This window comes from Buceros rhinoceros, unplaced genomic scaffold, assembly GCF_000710305.1.
Source record: "Buceros rhinoceros silvestris isolate BGI_N320 unplaced genomic scaffold, ASM71030v1 scaffold13947, whole genome shotgun sequence".
NCBI lineage: Eukaryota > Metazoa > Chordata > Aves > Bucerotiformes > Bucerotidae > Buceros > Buceros rhinoceros.
The window spans coordinates 32953-39163 of NW_010420534.1; the positions used below are offsets into that span (position 1 = coordinate 32953).

At 46.5% G+C, this 6211-nt stretch overlaps 1 long non-coding RNA gene across 1 annotated transcript in view; it reads right to left on the reverse strand.

The window, feature by feature from the left end:
* Window positions 1-1781: 1781 nt before the first annotated feature.
* The window catches only part of LOC104496255, a 17708-nt gene continuing 13278 nt past the window's right edge, over window positions 1782-6211 (reverse strand). Inside the window, exon 4 of the long non-coding RNA XR_727814.1 lies at window positions 1782-2911. This is a non-coding gene — a long non-coding RNA (uncharacterized LOC104496255). The remainder of the gene's footprint in view (window positions 2912-6211) is intronic.

Genomic DNA, 6211 nt, shown 5'->3' on the forward strand with positions numbered 1-6211 from the left:
GTTGGTGAAGTTTGTAGGAGGGACCCCAGGCTGGAGCAGGGGAAGAGTGGGAGGAGTCCTCCCTGTGAGGAGGAAGGAGTGGCAGAGACAACTTGTCATGAACTGACTGTGACCCCCATTCCCTGTCCCTGCTGTGCCACTCATGGGGGAGGAGGTGGAGAATTCAGGAGTGAAGATAAGCCTGGGAAGAAGGGAGGGGTGGGGGAAGATATTTTTAAGATTTGGGTTTATTTCCCATTATCCCACTTTGATTTGATTGACTGGTAATTAAATTAATTTTCCCAAAGTCAAGTCTGTTTTGCCCATGATGGTAACTGCTGAGTGATCTCCCTGTCCTTATCTCTACCCACAAGCCTTTTGTTGTATTTTCTCTCCCCTATCCAGTTATATGGTTTTGGTGGGCACCTGGTGATCAGCCACAGTCACCCCAGCACGTTCACATAAGCACTAGCTGCTAGAAATAAATACTGCAAGAACAAAAATTCTGGTTCCATTCTTACAATTGGGTTTGTGTGCAGTGCATGCTGGGTTAGGAGGAAGCTGGTTTATAACGGTCTTAATTATGAAATTCCTTATGCAACCGTTTAAAGGTCAGTTATAAACAATCTAATCACAAAGCTTCCTTAGCCAGTAACTCACCGATGTCATTATTTCTTGTAGCTCAAGCTTGATGCAGTTCAGTCTCCTGAGCAAGATTCAGGAGCTAGGATACGAGGTGCACTGATTCAGGTACAGCTCCTCATCGGTCTTTTGCAGTGGTGCTCACAAACACTGGAAGTTTATCTATCTTTGGCTATAGTGTCGTTTTTCTTTTGAAGTCCTTCAGTAGAAGACAGGCAGCGGTGTCTGTTTCTCAGAGCTGGGGAGTACCAGTCCCTGAACAAAAGGGAAAAGATGGCAACATTTGGGGCCAGAAAGACTCAAACACCTGCGTTTTCAGTTTTGAAATGTGCAGAGGAGCTGCTTGCTCCTGAAGGGCAAAGGAGTGGAAGGCTGGACAGTCTTCAGGGGCACAGGAGCATTCTTAAAGGTACAGCAGGCTGTCCCCATGTGCCAAAAGATGAGCTGGTGGGGACGACAGGCCTGGATGACAGAGAGCTTTGGCTGGAACTCCAGGAAAAAAAAGGGGGAGTTAATGACCTTGGGAAGAAGGGGCTGGCCACTCAGGAGGACTACAAAGATGTTGTGAGGCTGTGCAGGGAGAAGATTAGAACAGAGTGAAAGCTGAACGAGAGCTTAATCTGGCCACTGCCATGAAAGACAATAAAAAAAAAAAGTTTCTATAAATACATTAACAACAAAAGGAAAATCTCCATCCTCTACTGGATGCGGGGGCAGGGGGGTGGGCATAGTGACCAAGGCTGAGGTACTGATCAGCTTCTTTGTCTTTAATAGTAAGACCAGTTGGTCTCGGAGTGCCTCTGAGCTAGAAGATGGGTACAGGGAGCAGAATGAAGCCCCCTAATCCAAGGACAAATGATCAGTGACCAGTTAGTTAGTTAGTTAGATGTGTGCAAGTCTATGGGGCTGGATGGGATCCATCCAAGGGTTCTGAGGGGCTGGTGAAGTGCTCACCAAACCACTTTGCATCATTTACCAGCAGTCCTGGCTAACTGGGGAGGTAGCAACTGACAGGAGGTGAGCCAATGTGACACCCATCTACGCAAAGGGCCAGAAACAGGATCCAGAGGTGACTGTGCCTTCCGGGGCTTGCTTCTACCATCGAGGGATTCTTGGTGCAAACCATTCTCATTTCTTGTAATCCAGACAACTGACTTTAGTTTTATTACAAAGCTTTTATTAAAAAACAAATGCTCAGCACATTAACTCAAACTGGAATGACCAAAAAAAAAAAAAAAAAAAATCAGTTGACAGTATTTTTGGCAAAGGCTGTGCCTTACTATTTTAAAAAATGGGTACATCAATGCTCATTTCAACAACTGGCTTAAAATCCCACTAACAGGCTAACAAAAACAGATACAAATACAGAACCATTGAAGTAATAATTCAAGTGCTGGGCTTTTTACAAGGAGAAGGGGAATGGGCGAGAAGAAGAACTCACTGCAGTCAGATTTGCTGGATGTATTGCTTATGTTTACAGAGTAGATGATGCAAGACTGACATGTCTACTGACCAGCTGACTGTTGTTACATTTATTTATTTAGTTCTATAGGAAAATGTATTATATAGACTAAGAGGCCACTATTTGTTACAAATAGTTTAACAAAAAAGCCACCTTTTTTCCATACAGGTTTTTCCTCTGGCAGAAGAAAAAAAAAAGAAAAAACCCTTTTATTTAAAAAGTATTTCAGATTTCTGACACTTGCTTTAACAGCTCATACCTAGTAAAATATACACCAAAGAAATTACAAACTAAAAGTTAAAATATAAAAGCATTCAAGTTTCTTAAAAAAGCTAAAACCAAAATTGATCCTGTTGCACCATTAAATAAAAAGAAGGTTGAGTGTGTCATCCTGGTCCGGGCAAATTCCATTCCTCGATGTGCTGTACGGGGCAGCTGTGGTCTACGTTATTCTGTTGGCTGAAGCAGGCAGAGACAGCCACGCTACTTTGTTTGCTGGCTTGATATGGACACAGATGAGACGGGGGCTTAGGAGTGCCGGGCAGAGTTGGAGAGAAGACAAAAGCTGCTCTGCTGACCCAGGAGCTCATTTGCTCTATTTATATCGGGGCTGGACCTTGTCATAGTGAAGGATTTTGGCAGTGATTGTCTTTATGATTCAGTGTCTCTAGCAGTGACATCAGGGTGAATGACATCCTAGACAGACTCCTTGGGGGTGGTCTGTGCGGATGAAGGACACACCTAGGGTTTAACAAGCTTCCATCTCCAGAAGGGGTCCTGGTGTCGCCGCCTTTGCTTTGCAAGTTGAGAAAGCATTTCTTTTCCCACCTAAAGGGAGAGAAGAGAGAGAGAAAAAGACTGTAAGTCTTTTTTTTTTTTTTTAAATCCTTCGAAGAAGCTGGTGATGGGTCACTAACTCTATGTGCAACCATGTTAGTGGAATGTGCGTTTGCAATGTCAAAGTCAAGTGCAGAACACTGCTGCTTGGCCTTGCTTGAAGTGTGCAAGTACTTTCTATGGAGAGCACTTTGGCTTGGCCATAGCTGTCCACACCATCTAAAAAGGTGGGGTTTTAACCTATTTAGTAGACATTCAACATATTTCAGAAATAATTCCCTTTTGTAGTCGATTTCGTTTATCTACAACGTTTGACCTAGATATCTGTTACAAAACTAGACATCTTCAGTACTACAGTGGTTGAGGCCAATTAAACCTCTTATTTTAGAGCCTCAAGCTCTACTCCCTGCAGAAACAAAGAAGCGCTGTCGTCTGTAAGCAGCTGGGTAGAGGAATGTGGTGGGTGAGGCTTGTGTGAACACTGACCCTACCAACCCTACCGACCCCACCACTGGCGAGGATTCACTCTGCTCTTCAGTGAGGTAGGGAACATCTTCCAGTTGCGTAAGAGCTGTGGGCCCCTTATCGAGCAGTAAAGTTCACTGGGATCTTGGAGGGATTTGTGTTCTTACAGCATGTGAAGAGGCCAACAGTGCAAGCCTTATCCAGAGAGGAACAGTTCCTCATCATGAGGTCTCTGGGTTACATCGGCTGACTTACACAATTGCTAACTCAGCCATCACCCCTGCCCTTCTGACCGAGACAACCGCCTCATCACAGGGACTCCACCCAATGACTGTCTAATGAGTCAGGCATTTTCCCAGACACACGCATGCTCTCCAGTAACTGTCTCCGGATTACTGGTTTCTCAGATGCTCTGGGGGAACCTCTGGGCCTTCAGGTACTACTCAGCTGCCAAATTACTAAAGGGCTCAATGAGCAGAGTTTTTGAGAATGAACAAAAATTAGCACAGGAATGCAGTTTGGTGGAGAAGGTGAGGGAATTTTCACCAGGAGAACCACAAAATGCTTAGTCACGTGAAGCAGGTAATACTGCCAGCACCTTGAATCACACGGTGCAAGACAGAACAAGTTTATGGAGAAATGGTTTAAACCACAAGTCAAGTTTCTGTTAGACATCCCATAATAGATAGACTGCTTGAGCCTGTAGGAGCCAGAAGCAGAATTAATCAGCAAACACGACAGCAGCAGTATTTACAGCAGGGCTCTTTCTGACTGGGCACCCATGTCCCGTCTGCTGCAGCTTCCTTGTAAGCCGTTACAGCACAGAGCTGCTGGCTGCGTACAGCTCCGGAATAAGGAGTTACGCAGCCTCATGTGCTCCAGGGTAGGAAGCCTCCAAAATTGATTTTGGACTCTTTGATTTTAGTGAGTATAAGCCGAGGCCCTCAGCTAGTTGACTCCTCATCACAGGCCACCCACACAACCATTGTTTTAGTGCAGCGGGAAGTTGAGGACACAGAAGTTTAGCTGTGGACTAAGTAAGGTGGAAGGAAGCAGCACAAATTTGTATCAGATGGTCCTGTATAGCTTTAGTTTGAAGGATGACGTCCTCTCCCCCAAGTACGACCATCCCCAGTACATAATGGATAATTTTCACCTGCTGCAGGTAGCCACAAAAGGACATTTCAAGTCTCTGTGGCCTCTTAAACAGCACAGCTGAAAGTCCGCTGGCAAACCCATGGTTTCAACAGAGGTGGTCTGTATTGACTAATTCAGTTCCTATTTCCTCGTAAAACCAGCCCAAGTCCCAACTAAAAAAAGCCTTCTGAGCTTCCTGCCTTTTTTTTTTTTTTTTATAAAGTAGCACAGTGCTCTGTAACACATGCGGATCAAAGAGCTACGGAGGGCTCTACCTTTCCAAGGAGCTCGAAAGAGAAGCCAAGCAAACAGCAGAGGAACACTGGGGAGAGCACCCTGCAGCTTTATATTTATTTTGTGCCTTTTCATCCCGGATTTTCAAAGGTTTGGTCCAGGTTGCTCTTCCTGGGAAGGTTTTCCTCTCAGTCTTACATGAAAACATTCAGCTTCCTGTTAAGGAATGGCCTTGAGGCGCCAGGCCAGTAGTTCACAGCAGTCTGATACAAGCGCTGTGATTCAGAGCTACTCCCCATTAGCAGCCAGGAATGTCTACTCCACCGAAGGAAATGAAATGCTCTTCTGTCGAGCTGGTTCCCTGCCTTCGCCCCCCTCCCCGTCCCTTCCAGCAAGCTGTCTTTGAAGTCAGGAGGTTAAAATAATGACCGCGGCGGTGCTCTGGCCCTCAGCTTTCCCAAACATGGGCCATCGCCGCTTTCTGAACCCAAGAGTGGCTGTGGCAGAGCCTGCCTCCGTCCCACAGCCCCTGCTGGCACCCGGCTGTCCCCTGCTCCCACCGGGAGAGGTGCTGCAGGTACGACTGCTGCTCGTTCTGCCAGGGGACTGGCGCGGAGAAGCCCCACACGTTTCTATTTCTAAGCCAGTGCTGCAGTACGGTGCAGCAAGTGACACAGCATCCGGACCCCAGCCCTTCCCCAGCTGCACGGTAAAGCCTCACGCTGGAAAGTTCTTCTACTGCTGATAAACCAAATAGTACCATCTAAAAAACACGAATGACGACGGTGTTGCCTTACAGATATAAAACAGGTCAAATCAGGATTCTTTTCAAGAAACCACAGGCATGTGCTAAGGAGACTGAAGGCTTCCCACATCTAAGGCTTCACTGGGGGGCTGGAGCTGAAGTCTCGCCAAGCCAGGCCTGCCCTAGCAAAGCCCAATCCACAAGCGAAGTCGGCGCAATCAAAGACTGCAATTACAGCTCCCTGGCTGTGGTTAGGCTTCAAAGAAAGCGCTGCGAGTCACATTTTACATATGTGAAGTCTTAAGCCTGAGCCACAATAGGAGGCACTGTCTGTGCCATTTGCAGTGTACGTCTGACTGCAGGAGGAAAGGAAAAAGAACCCCCACCATCCACCTCAAGAAATAAAATTCAACAATAATTCAGTGTAAAGAGAAGAGCCTTACTATTGAAGTGATAAAACTATCTATCTCAGGAATCACTACAGTAAAACTAAAGCCTCCTGACAAGCCTGAGCTCAGCGGCTAAGGGCAAGAGCACCAGCGGGTGATCAGAGGTCCTCCCCATGCCTGGGAATGAGATGGATTGAAGGGTGGGTCTGCAAGGGCCTTGTGGTCCTCCTGCAGCCTTTAGCTCATCTCCACTTTGCTGGAACAAGGGAGAGGATTATGCAGCTTCATCCAGGCCACGCTAATCGGAAGACGTTATGGAAG